Source organism: Bufo gargarizans, chromosome 4, assembly GCF_014858855.1.
Source record: "Bufo gargarizans isolate SCDJY-AF-19 chromosome 4, ASM1485885v1, whole genome shotgun sequence".
Lineage (NCBI taxonomy): Eukaryota > Metazoa > Chordata > Amphibia > Anura > Bufonidae > Bufo > Bufo gargarizans.
In genome coordinates this window covers 507,902,255-507,916,562 of record NC_058083.1, presented here as the reverse complement: position 1 = coordinate 507,916,562, position 14,308 = coordinate 507,902,255, and positions in this window count along the sequence as shown.

Sequence of the window (14,308 nt, the reverse complement as noted above, 5' to 3'; positions counted from 1 at the left end):
CCGCTCTACTGCTTCATAGGCTTCAGGTCACTAGCCTGGGCCTATGGCCCACATTGAAATTCCTGCTGCCTGGCGCCCCCTGCAATTTTGCGCCTGGGGCAACAGCCCCCACGCTATGCCACTGACCGCATCCCAATGGATCAGATGCCTCCTGATGTGCAAAATCAAAACGGAGAAGTTTAATTCCTCTGCCGGATCTCAATACCGGAATTAAGAACGCTAGTGTGAAAGTCGCCTTAAGTAAGTTAAATTCCTATTAAACTATAATGTCTGTGAGTCCTCTATTGTACGATAGCGTAAGTTAACCCCCTATTGCACCATTTATTTATTATTTTCTGCACTTATATAGCACTGCTATATTCCGCAGCGCTTTACAGACACTAGCATCAATCTGTCCCCAATGGGGCTCACAATCTAAGTTCCCTATCAGTATGTATTTGGAGAGTGGAAAGGAAACCGAAGAAAAACCACGCAAACACGGGGACAACATGCAAACTTCATGTAGATGTTAAAGGGATTCGAACCTAGAACCCCAGCACTGCAGGGCACCAGTGCTAACCACTGAGCCACCGTGCTGCCCACCATAAAGTATGTTAACCCCCTATTGCACAATATTTTATGTTAACCCCATATTGCTACCTATAATAATTGAACCCACTTAGATAAAACTTGTAAAAAAAAACGCAGCATGTCTGGGGGAGCTTCAGACTGGCTCCCATCACGGCTGGCACCACCACATAAAGGAACGGTATATTGTTAGTCATTGTGCTGCTACACCTTTTTTCTTTTTCTAAATTGAACCCACTTAGGCATGGTTGAATTTAGTAATTCTTTTTTAGTATTTTTTTGGTTGGCAGTCGAGGAAGTCAAGACCCAGGAACAGCTGCTGGGACCAGTTTCACCCGGAATCAACCATTCTCACAGTGGAGACACGCGCCGCGCGCCCCCCCCCCCCCCAAACAAAAGAGCTTACTTATACACACAGCAACACAAAAATGCAATTAAGGGCACCGAGGGTGGGCTCAAGACACTTTGTGCATCCTTGCTCCTCCTTCTTCCTCTGCTAGCCATCCTTCCCACTTCTTGATCAGCAGGGCTGGGCGAGAGGAACTTGATCCTGACAATTAAAAATTTGGAGGGCCTGGCAGAGGAAGCAGGAGTGCACTGAGTGTCTTGGGCCTACCCTCAATGCACTTCTGCTAATTTGCATATGAAATAAACGTGATTGTTCTCCAGAATGAAGCAACGATCACTATGTGAAAGGTATCATTACATGATCCATCACCATGGTAAAAGATCATGTGATGGACCATGTGATGAGCGTAGTGACGTCATCAAAGGTCCTATTCCTCTCACAACAAGACAGAAGAGATGCCGGCTGCACGAACAAGTGGATTAAGGTGAGTTAAAAAAAAAATTTAAACCCCCATGTACTGTAATCCCTCCACGTTACTATGAAACACCCGCAAATAGAAGGGTGGCTTCATCCTGTTCCTTCCTGTATTCAGTGTCATCAGAGGCAGTTCATACGAGCAATGAAGCAAGGATTCTAACCATCTGGCTAACAATATAAAGTCCAAAGTCCATTTTAAGTGCATAGAATCACATTGTTGTACCCATAAAAGATTCCATACAATGGGCTAAAGTACTTAAACGTTGCAGAACCTTAGAACTTTAGTGCAAAAAATGTCACACTAGAAATTACAAAGAGTTCAGGTACATGTTTGAGTCCTTTCTTTGGGTGCAGGCTTGTAACGTTGCAAAACTGAAACACATAATACAAAAATAAAAATTAATTTGTAATCCACATGAGCACGAAGTTTCCTCTGGGAGGGGATGGAAGTCTTCCTCCTGGGTCCCATATTTGAGGGCACAAAAGTCCTTCTTTAAGCTGTGTGGCATCCTCATCGCTGTGACGGCTAGCTCTGGTGCTCTCTGCAGCTGCAACTCCAGCAGAAAGTTCATCTGCAATGTCCTGGTGGCCTTCTGTGGCAGAACTTTGAACTGCAGTATCACCCTCTTCTGGAGGATCTTCTGTAAGCCTCGGCCTTTTCCTGGTAGGTGACAGATTCTCCGGACAACAGTAAAGGATAGACCCTTGGTCTTTTATAGCCAGTAGCTCTGGATTTGATGGTGGTTCCAAAGTGCATGGAGCAGTATCAGTGGACTCCTCCTTTTTCCTGCGCACATCAGGCCGGTGTTCCCGTCTGTGGGGCTCAGGTGCTGCTTCAACTATATTTGGAGGCTCAGGGGCAACAGGAGTAAGTATGGTGGCACTGGTCACCTGTAGACTTTGCAGAGGCACTAGTGGTGTAGGCTTATCACTCTTGCCAAATTGAGTCTCCAGGGGGTTAGGAGTGCAAATGACTGGAACCAGGACTTGATTTGGTGGCTGGGGGAGCCACTGTGGTGGATTTAATACAGGAGACATTTCTGAGGTCTCCCATCTTCCAAGGTATTCACACTGGACTAAATCTTCAGCAGGGTACACATTAGGCAGACAAAGTAACATGCCACACACATCTTAACCAGTGGCAGAGTCCAGAATTCTAGATGAATCAGTCTCTTCCCTCTCTAGGGCCGGACTTTGCAGTCAGACATAGCTCTTGGTACCCTGTACCAGACTAGAGGGGTCAGTGTCAGCTAGACTACAATTTTAGTGCATGTTGCTATGGGTCAGGCGATTCTGAGAATGTTTTTTCGTCACATATTATACTTCATGACACTGGTAAAATGGAGTAAAAAAAAAAATCATTTTTATTTATAAAAAAATACAAAATTTACCAAAAATATGGAAATATTAGCAAATTTCCAAGTTTCAAATTCTCTACTTCTATAATACATGGTAATACTACAAAAATAGTTATTACTTTACATTCCCCATATGTCTACTTCATGGTAGGATCATTTTGGGAATTACATTTTATTTTTGGGGGATGTTACAAGGCTTAGAAGTTTAGAAGTAAATCTTGAAATTTCTCAGAAATTTTCAAAAAACAACTTTTTAAGGACCAGTTCAGGTCTGAAGTCACTTTGTGAGGCTTACATAATAGAAACCACCCAAAAATGACCCCATTCTTTAAACTACACCCCTCAAGGTATTCAAAACTGATTTTACAAATGTCGTTAACCCTTTAGGTGTTCCACAAGAATGAATGGAAAATAGAGATACAATTTCAAAATTTCACTTTTTGGGCAGATTTTCCATTTTAATATTTTTTTTCCAGTTACAAAGCAAGGGTTAACAGCTAAACAAAACTCAATATTTATGGCCCTGATTCTGTAGTTTACAGAAACACCCCATATGTGGTCGTGAACTGCTGTACGGGCACACGGCAGGGCGCAGAAGGAAAGAAATGCCATACAGTTTTTGGAAAGCAGCTTTTGCTGGACTGGTTTTTTGACACCATGTCCCATTTGAAGCCCCCCTGATGCACCCATAGAGTAGAAACTCCAAAAAAGTGACCACATTTTAGAAACTACGGGATAGGGTAGAAGTTTTGTTGGTACTAGTTTAGGGTACATATGATTTTTGGTTGCTCTATAGTACACTTTTTGTGAGGCAAGGTAACAAGAAATAACTTTTGGCACAGTTTTTTTTGTTATTTACAACATTCATCTGACAGCTTAGATCATGTGGTATTTTTATATACCAGGTTGTCACGGACACGGCGATACCTAATATGTATACTTTTTATTTATTTATGTAAGTTTTGCACAATGATTTCATTTTTGAAACAAAAAAAATCATGTTTTAGTGTCTCCATAGTCTGAGAGCCATAGTTTTTTCTGTTTTTTGGCGATTATCTTGGGTAGGGTCTCATTTTTTGTGGGATGAGATGACGGTTTGATTGGCACTATTTTGGGGTGTGTATTACTTTTTGATCACTTGCTATTACACTTTTTGTGATGTAAGATGAGAAAAAATTGCTTTTTTTACACCGTTTTCTTTTTTTTTACGGTGTTCACCTGAGTGGTTAGGTCTTGTGATATTTTTTTAGAGCCGGTCGATACGGACGCGGCAATACCTAATACTGTATGTATAATTTTTATTTTATTTACTTAAGTTTTACACAATAACAGCTTTTTTTTAAAACAAAAAAAATGATGTTTTAGTGTCTCCATATTCTGAGCCATATTATTTCTTTTTTTTGGGCAATTGTCTTAGGTAGGGTCTCTTTTTTTGCGGGATGAGGTGGCGGTTAGATTGGTACTATTTTGGTGGGCATATGCCTTTTTGATCACTTACTGTTGTACTATTTGTTTATTTAGCACAGTTTTTATTTTTTATAGTGTTCATCTGAGGGGTTAGGTCCTGTGATATGTTTATAGAGCCGGTCGATACGGACGTGGCGATACCTAATATGTCTACTTTTTTAACTTTATTTGGGGAAAATGACGTTTTTGTTTATTTTTACTTGAAACTTTTAATTTTTGGGGGGGAAAATGTTATTTTTTTAAAACTTTTTTTACTTTATTTTTTGTCCCACTTTGGGACTTCAACTTTTTGGCGTCTAATCCCTTTTACAATGCATTCCAATACTGTACTTCTGTATTGGAATGCATTGGCTGTATGAGTAATACTGTGTGTATTACTCATACAGCTTCCGCCCACAGGCACGTCACAGGAAGGCAGCGCAGATGCGGTTCCCTCCCATCTGCTTGGTGGACGTCTTCTTCTCAACACATGATGCCCAAATCCAAGATGACCGATTAACCCCTGTTTTGCCACAGTGCTGCAACTGATGCAGATTCACACTCTCCAGCAGTAAGTAGATGCTATGAAGTCTCTTGTAGGGGGTTTTACAGATAGAGGGGGCCTTCAAGGCGCAAAAATAGATCCTGTTCGTGATGCCAAATTGCGACAGGTTAGACCCTTAGAGATAGTAGCAGGGTGCAGGTGTGGTAACGCCACTCTGGGTTGCTACAAATGTATTTTGCGGTCTGTGGATTGGCAAGACATGGATGCAGTCCATGTGCGATCCGCATATTTTTGCAGACCCATTGACTTTAATGGGTCTGCAGTCAGCATTTTGTAGAGAAGCATAGGACATGTCACATTTTCTGTCTTGTGCAGAACAGACATACATACAAAGAAAGTACATAGAAGTAATTTGCTCTCTGCATCCATATGTCTGTTTCGCAAAGGATTGAAAATGTGATATGTCCTATACTGGTTTGCAACATGCAGACCAGTTAATGGGTGTACAAAAAAAATGCAGATGGCACATGGACGTCATCCGTAATTTGCAGATCACAAAATACATAAATAACAAAATATGGTCGTGTTAATGGGTTAGAATTGTTTCCCAGACACTCAGGGAGTCATTTATTAAGACTGGCGTTGTAGAAGCCCAACCCTATATCTGGTGGTGGATCCGCTGAAGTTATGAAGAGGCGCCGGCCTCTCTATAACTTCGGTACATCCAGCACCAGTCTAAAGTAAAACAGCTTCCTTGAAAATGACGAATGAGGCAGGCCGTGCCGGCCCTTCCCCACCCATGCCACACCAACGTTTATTAGACCTGCCATGAGCGGGTAGAAGTTGCGGATTACAGCCCAACTAAGGCTACTTTCACACTAGCGTTCGATCGGATCCGTTCTGAACGGATCCGATCATAATAATGCAGACGGAGGCTCCGTTCAGAACGGATCCGTCTGCATTATTTTAGCATATAACAGCTAAGTGTGAAAATAGCCTCGTACGGATCCGTCCAGACTTTCAATGTAAAGTCAATGGGGGACGGATCCGCCTGAAGATTGAGCCATATTGTGGCATCTTCAAACGGATCCGTCCCCATTGACTTACATTGTAAGTCTGGACGGATCCGCACGCCTCCGCACGGCCAGGCGGACACCCGAACGCTACAAGCAGCGTTCAGCTGTCCGCCTGTCCGTGCGGAGGCGAGCGGAGCGGAGGCTGAACGCCACCAGACTGATGCAGTCTGAGCGGATCCGCTCCATTCAGACTGCATCAGGGCTGGACGGCTGCGTTCGGGTCCGCTCGTGAGCCCCTTCAAACGGAGCTCACGAGCGGACCGACGAACGCTAGTGTGAAAGTAGCTTAACAGTTGCACAGAAATCTGTGCCTGAAATATGCCTAGTGTATTTCAGGATAATAAATGACCCCCTCAGTTTCTCCTACTGATCAGACATGGAGAGACAGCAAGAACATTTCCGACTGTGAGGGGCACATATCTGGGCATAACTACTGTGAGGGTCACATATCTGGGCCTAGCTACTGTTAGTGGGCACATATCTGGGCATAACTACTGTGAGGGGCACATATCTGGCCATAACTGCTGTGAATGGGGCACATATCTGGCATAATTACTGTGACAGGGCATATATCTGGCATAACTATTGTGAGGGGCAGATATCTGGCATAACTACTGTGAGGGGGCATATATCGTGGAATAGCTACTGTGAGTGAACACATATCTGGGCCTAACTACTGTGAGGGGCACATATATAGCATAACTACTTTGAGGGGCATATATCGGCCATGACTACTGTGATGGGGGCACATATCTGACATGATTACTGGAGGGGACACATGTCTGACATAACTACTGTGAGAGGGCACATATCTGGGCATAGCTACTGTGAATGGCACATATCTGGGCATAACTACTGTAAGGGGGCACATATCTGGTCTAACTGCTGTGAATGGGGCACATACCTGGCATAACTACTGTGAGGGGGCACATATTTGGCATAACTACTGTGAGGGGGCACATATCTGGCATAATTACTATGAGGGGCACATATCTGGTCATAACTGCTATGAAGGGGGCACATATATGGGCATAAACTATTGTGAGGGGCACATATCTGGGCATAATTACTGTGAGGGGCACATATCTGGCACGACCTCTGTGAGGGGGCACATATATGGGCATAACTACTGTGAGGAGGCACATAATCTGTGTGACACAGTGAGAGGTTTGGTCTTGGAAAACAGGTATTTTCCTCCCACTATGTGCTGCTGGCTGATTTACAGCCAGGTTATGTCAAATTCCGGACCGGATTTTAAATGCCGGTCTGGGTTTTGGCTGCACCTGGCTGTCCTTAAATAGGCAGCTGGGCTCAGAAGCCATGTCTCTGTGTTAGGATCTGGGAGCCTCGTGTCTGGATGAAGGCTTGCTACCTGTTTGGCGTAAGAACAGATTGGTGCTGCTATTAGCAAGGACTCATTGAGGCAGAATTGCTGCATGGTGTGAATTACCACCAACACCGCAAGGTGACTTTTTGTTTGAATATGACTTGCCGAAAGTGTGAATAAACATTGAACTGTTGAGCCAAAGAACTTGTTGCCTCTATACTGCGTCCGCTAATCCTGTCTACCAGAGCGAGTCCCCACATCTGGCATAATTAATGTGAGAGGCACCAGTTGGTCGCCATTGGAGCCTGCACCAAAATTCCGGCAGCAAAATACGCCATGTAAATGAGCCCTTACAGTTCAAACCAAGTCCCACCTAACCCTTATAATACTGATTTCTTCTTATGTAATCCCCATGGGGCTCCAGGGCCCTGCTGCACCTTTTAGGGCCAAGCTCCTCAGTTTAAGGCTGCATTCACACAGTCCTTGGAACACGGTCCGTGTGATACCGGCCTGGATTTCTTCTGTTGCTTTGACCCCGTGCGCTTCCTGCTGCTGCCGCAGTACAGTAATACACTGGTATAGATCATACCAGTGTATTACTGTACTGCGGCGGCAGCAGGAAGCGCACGGCGTCGTAGCAACAAATGACGCCGTGCGCCTCTGCACTCAGAAGAAATCCAGGCCGGTATCACACGGACCGTGTTCCACGGACGTGTGAATTCAGCCTAAGGGTCCATTCACACGTCCGCAAAATTTTGCAGAACCGGTGCGGACCCATTCCTTTTCAGTAGGGCCGCAAAAGATGCAGACAGCACACTCTGTGCTGTCCGCATCTGCACTTCCGTTCTGTGGCCCTGCAAAAAAATAGAACATGTCCTATTCTAGTCCACAGTCACGGACAAGAAAAGGCATTTCTATCATAGTGCCGGCCATGTGCGGTCCGCAAAATGCGGAACGCACATGGTCGTTGTCCGTGTTTTGCGGATACGCAATTTGCGGATCGCAAAACACTTGCGGACGCGTGAATGGACCCTAACCTTCTCTGCTGGCAGCACAGTGCCGATTCACCGCCGAGCTGAACAGCTGAATGATTCGAGACACTGGTTTCTAGGAGCAGCCCTAACAATTACAGTCTATTTTATGTGGTTGTCAAGCAGCATCTGCCAAACTGGCACCGCTCTGAGGACAGAGAGGGTGAAAGCAGAGAAAGCGTGATTCCAGTCTTCTCTATCTATTGCACCATATTAATTAGAATTTTGCAGAAATTAAATGTAGTTGCAAAAACCCTTTAAAACCCTGCAATTTTCAGTTTTAGCGTTTTTGTTTTTCACTCTCTGCCTTCCCAGAGCCATCACTTTTTTTGTTTTCTGTTCACATAGCCGTATGAAGTTTTTACTTTTTAATACCATTTATGGGTTTTATTTTTACAGCACTCCCTTTTTTCTTTTAATAGCCATATTCTGACCCCTGTAACTTTTATGGTTAAGGTTATGGAGCTATGTAGTGACTTTTTTTTTTGCGTGCGATCTGCAGTTTTTATTGATACCATTTTGGAGTATGTACAACTTTTTGATGGCTTTTTTGATTTTGGGAGGTGACGTGACAAAAAAATGCAGAATAAATGACTGAGCTGCAATACCAAGCACAACCACTACACGATGTATGGTGCTGTGCTTGGAGAGATGTCGGTGAGAGTGGTGGCTTCCTGGAACGGCCTATCGGCGAGGGGTGTCGGGACCCAGGACCCTGTCAATCTGATAATGATGACCTATCCAAAGGATAGGCCAATCTTTACAATTTCCCGGATAACCCCTTTTACAGCTGGAGGGCAGTGGTTGGATTGAGAAATTGTCACAGGGGGTGCCAAATCAATTTTCTGCCTCTGCCTGTACACACACACAATGAGTGAGGCCCCATTTCGTAGCCATGTTCTTCCGAGCGGATTCAGAGATAGCATTGTGCCTGCTGAGTAGAATAGCTCAGGGGCTGAGGATTATTCCTTGGCTTCTCCACTCACCTACTCAGCAGGCGCAATGATGCCACTGCATCACACTGCTGGGGAGGGAGAGATGTGCTCATATAATATTGCAGTACGCCGCCCTGCAGGGTGAGGCGAATAGTGAGGTCACAGGCGTAGTTACTAACCGAGGGTGGTTGTAGTACTCACAGTCTTTTGTATACCCTGGGCAGACGTACAGCAGTGATGGAGAGGCTGGCACAGGGGACCTCTGGGGCACTCTCTGTGTATATGGACCAGGCCTGATGGTAAAATGAGGTGCCCTGGATGTTGCAGGTGTTTTTAAGGTGCCGGTGGCAAGATCCCTTTAAATTGTGACGCCAGTGCCGGTAACGGTGGCACAACGATTTATGGTAGGAATAATTGAGGAACACGATGTTGTGGGTGAACCAAAACTTCCTTTTACTGGAAACAGTTAACTATTTACAGTCTTTTGGCAAAGTTCCATATGTCAGCAGCAGTCTTATACAAATGGCAGGTACAATGTTCTTGCAAGATACTCAGAGGGTTCAACACTTACAGATCAGGCTGCCACTTTTCCTCAGAATCCTGTCTGTCTTTATCCCAAGGCCCGTATGGCCCTATTGCTGGCTTTATCCTTGGTTAGGGGAAACTTCCTCAGGTATATATCTCCTTGCTTTCAATATATCCTTCTGCCCTTCAGCCCTCAGGTTGGCTGGAAACACTTTTGCTCTGCCTGCACTGGTTATAGGAACTTCAGGTTTCTCAGGAGGTAACTTTTTCTCCATGGTGGCAACTAGAAGCCTGGGCTATCTAGCTGCATGTCAGGAGGTGGCCTTCAGCTCCTCTCTGGCTAAAGTGCACACTCTCTTCTGGCTCTACACAGACTCCTGACTCTACACTACCCCTTCCCTGCACGGACCTACACTATTTATATTAGGGGTTCCCTAGCTCCCTCTACTGTCTAGGAGGAGGAACTACACCTAACAGGCCTGACACCACATAACAGGGAAAAATACAATAAGAACACAGCAATATACATTAAAATGTAGTGCCCACATTTACCTAGTGGGACACTACAATATAAGGTGGGCACTAAGCTAGAGCCCTACTGTGGGGGACATAGCTAGTAGGGGCACTAAGGGGGCATAACTACTGTGCTGGGGCACTATGGAGACATGGCTACTGTGGGGCATAGGGAGACATAACTATTGTATGCGGCCACTATGGAGGCATAACTAATGTGTAGGGGCACTGTAAGGGCATAACTACTGTGTCGGGCACTAAGGAGGCATAACTATTGTGTGTGGCCACTATGGAGGCATAACTAATGTATAGGGGCACTATAAAGGCATAACTACTGTGTGTGGGACACTATGAGGGCATAACTACTGTGTGGCATCAGTTAGGGAGAGCACTACTGTGTGTGGGGTCACTAAAGGGGCATAATTACTGTGTAGGGGCACTATGGAGGCATAACTACTGTGTGGATGCAGTAAGGGAGGGCACTACTGTGTGGGGTCACTAAAGGGGCATAACTACTGTGTGGGTGCACTATGGAGGGCATAATACTGTGTGTGGGCACTATGGAGGCATAACTAATGCATGGGGGCACTATGGTGGCATAACTACTTGTGGGGTCGGGCACTATGGGGGCATAACTACTGTGTAGGGGCACTATGAGGGCATAACTACTGTGTGGCGTCAGTTAGGGAGAGCACTACTGTGTGTGGGGTCACTAAAGGGGCAGAATTACTGTGTAGGGGCACTATGGAGGCATAACTACTGTGGATGCAGTAAGGGAGGGCACTACTGTGTGGGGTCACTAAAGGGCCATAACTACTGTGGGGTGCACTATGGAGGGCATAACTACTGTGTGGGGGCACTATGGAGGCATAACTAATGCATGGGGGCACTATGGGGCATAACTACTTGTGGGGTCGGGCACTATGGGGGCATAACTACTGTGTAGGGGCACTATGGAGGCATAACTACTGAGTGGGTGGGGGGATTCTATGGCAAGCATAGGCTGTTTTTATGAGCCGCAAAGGGGGGGGGGCAAGTTGCTGGGGGAGGGGGGTGGTAAACAATAAAAAATTTGCTACATTGCTCAGCCTTTTCTAGTTACACCCTGTCTTCCTTTACCTTCAGTGGCTCGATTTCAGGAACATTATGAGTCCATAATCTTAATAAGCCGCTGAATATTTAGATCTGTATGTGATTTTTTTTTTTCCAGCTCATCTCTTGCCGTTTCATGTTACAGAAGAGATGAGGATGTTTCCAAGCGATGCTATTTACAGTGTCTGTTTAATATGGAACAGTCATAAAATGTTCCTCAGCACAGAACCATTTGGACCCTAAAATCCTCAGCGTATCCAGGATGATTGTTCATTTCTAATTACAGATACAATGACTTGGTTTTTTTAATACTTTAAGGGCATTCAATTAATAAAAACCACTACTAAGACCTCATTATTAAAAGGCACTTATAAAAATCCAAAAAACAACACGATTAAGTGGAATAGACAATAAATCCCACCATCAATCATATGCACTCTCATTAGCCAGTGAAAGCCACACTGTGCATATGCTTAAAGAGCTGTCTTGATATAAATGGACCTCATAGCCACAGGATAGGGGATAAGATCTGATCGAGAGGCTAAAACCTCTGGGCCCCCATGATCATGAGAACAGGGGTCTTGAGTTCTCTGAATTATTGGGTTTAATTGTGATTGGTGCCACAGGCTTTACAATTGTGAAGATCCTACAGTACCAACAATATAAACAGAGCCTCTTCCTTGTTGCTTCATCGGTGGTGGTCTGTAGCTGGTGACTACCATCGATCCAAAGCATTATCTCAGCTCTCGACTCTTCGACGTCCTATTTGGATAACTTTGGATCTCAGAGTCTGATGGTGGAATCTCCATTCATTGCAATGGAACCAGTGAATTAGAGATATTGAGGTCCTTCAGCACCAATGACATGGACGGACCCTCATCCTTCCCTCCTGATCGATGTAGGTGTGACACTGGTGACCCCCAACTGAATAGTGAAACAAATGGGCCAAAGCTTCATCCCAGCTCCATGCCTCTGTGTCTTCCGACCAGGATTCCTTTAGAATCTGACCTTACATCCCATTCACTACAGAGGGGCCCGGAAGAAGCAGAGAAGAAAAGACCTTGACGCTGGATAGGTCATCAATATCGGATTGATGGGAGTCGAACAACCAACTTCCCCATAAACAGGGTTTTGGGGTGCCACAGCACTGGAAACTATACAGTGTATGGGCTGGAGGATAAAGTTAGGTCATCAATATCTGTAGCTCGGAGAACCCTATAACTTTTTGAACCCTGCCTAGCCTATAAATGGGGCTTCCTGGTCTCAGAGAACTCCTTTAAGGTCATAAAGCACCAGCAACAATGTCCCATTTTTCCCTCTTCCTTGTGGGACTAGCAAATAATTAAAAAAATGTAAAAAAAAATAAGTTTTAGTAAATAAAAAAACCACACTTTTTTTAAATTAAACAAGTTTTCCAATGGAAAAAAATTGCTAAAATTCCTCTCTACATATCTGGTATTCCTGCCCAAAACCGACCTGCATACACATTATATGCAATCTATCCCTATGGTGAACGCCGTAAAAAAAATACAATACCAGAATTCTTATTTCTATATGTTGCAAAAAATAAAATAAAAAATGAAATAACAAACAGTCAAAAGGATATCAATGAAAGTACAAATCATCTTGCAAAAATAAAGCGCTCACACAGCAACGGAGAAAGAAACAATTCAGCCTTGTGCACTGTTAATAAAAGTTTTATTTGTCTTGTTTTAAACTAATAAAAACAAAATTTACAAAGAAACTAGAAGTTATGAGTCTTGGGATGCAGCGATTCAAAAATGATTTACATTTTTTTTAAAAAGGTTGCATTTGTGCAAAAGTAGTAAAATGTAAAAAAAAAATGGATCGGTATAACTGTAATCGTACTGCCCAGAGAATAAAATGGGCAAAAAAATGAACACCACAAAATTTAGAACGTAAAAAACTCAATGTCAGTATTGCTGTTTTTCCCATGTACCCAGAAAGAGTTACTAAAACTTATCAGTAAGTTATGTGTACCCCAAAATGGTGCCATTAAAAATCAAAACTTGTCCCACAAAAAACAAGCCTCATATGGCTAATAGACAGAAAAATTAAAAAGTTATAGCTTTTGTAAGGCGATAATGAAGAGATGAAAACAAATGCTGGTCACTAAATTTCTAAATGCAGGGGTTAATTCCCAAAAGCCATGTCTGCTATCATGTAGAGGCTCTGTGAAGAAGTTATCCCTGCACTAGTCTACCAGACATGCCGGGCCCCTCACACTGGTTGTACTTACCTTGTACCCAAGCACCAGCATTTTTTGTGTGAGAGAAATGTGAATGTATCAAAAACTGCACGTCAACTGCCCTATGTGAATGAGACCTTCAAGGATACGCCTTGGATCTCTCACATGTGAATATTTTTTTCTAAGTAAGAATTTCTCTATTTTCGCTTCGGGGAAAGTCCACCGTGACCCGGACCTGGACAGCTGCGATGAGAATATTTTAGCGCCTCTTTCTATTTTGTTACTGTATGCTGAGCTTTTATTTGAAGGACCCATCTGACTTCACAAATCCTAGTATCATCTTATCAAACGCTATTATTATACCAATTTGGAGGTGAAAAGCCGCAGGATTTCCTCTAAAGTCTTTTTCCTGATAGTAACTCCCATATACCCACAGCTTTTATCCGCCGTGTTAAAACCCTTTTGTTCCAGAGCATTTGTTCCTGTGATCCGTGAAAGTGACAGATTAAATCCCATTACAGGGACTCATCATGTCAGTGTCGCCACCTGTTCTCACCAGTCCTTCCGTGGCAATCCATGCCCAATTTTAAAGCAAAGTCTCCTATTATTTCTGCCATGGCTATGGTAACACCTGTGACACAACTTCCAGGGGGTTATCTAGCAATCCAACGAGGAATTTTTCAGGTCTAATAGTTTTCCTCAGTAATTGCATTAATGCTGTCAAATCTGTGAAGGTCCAACATCACAGGGACACCAACACAAATGATGGGCGCTATCCATGCAAGGCCAGTTTAATAGAAAATTATACCATGGCCAACAAGCAATTTGGGTAACCCAATCTGGCAATTCTCATAATTTCAAAGATGTACGTACTGTTCTACTTTATCTACTCAATAGT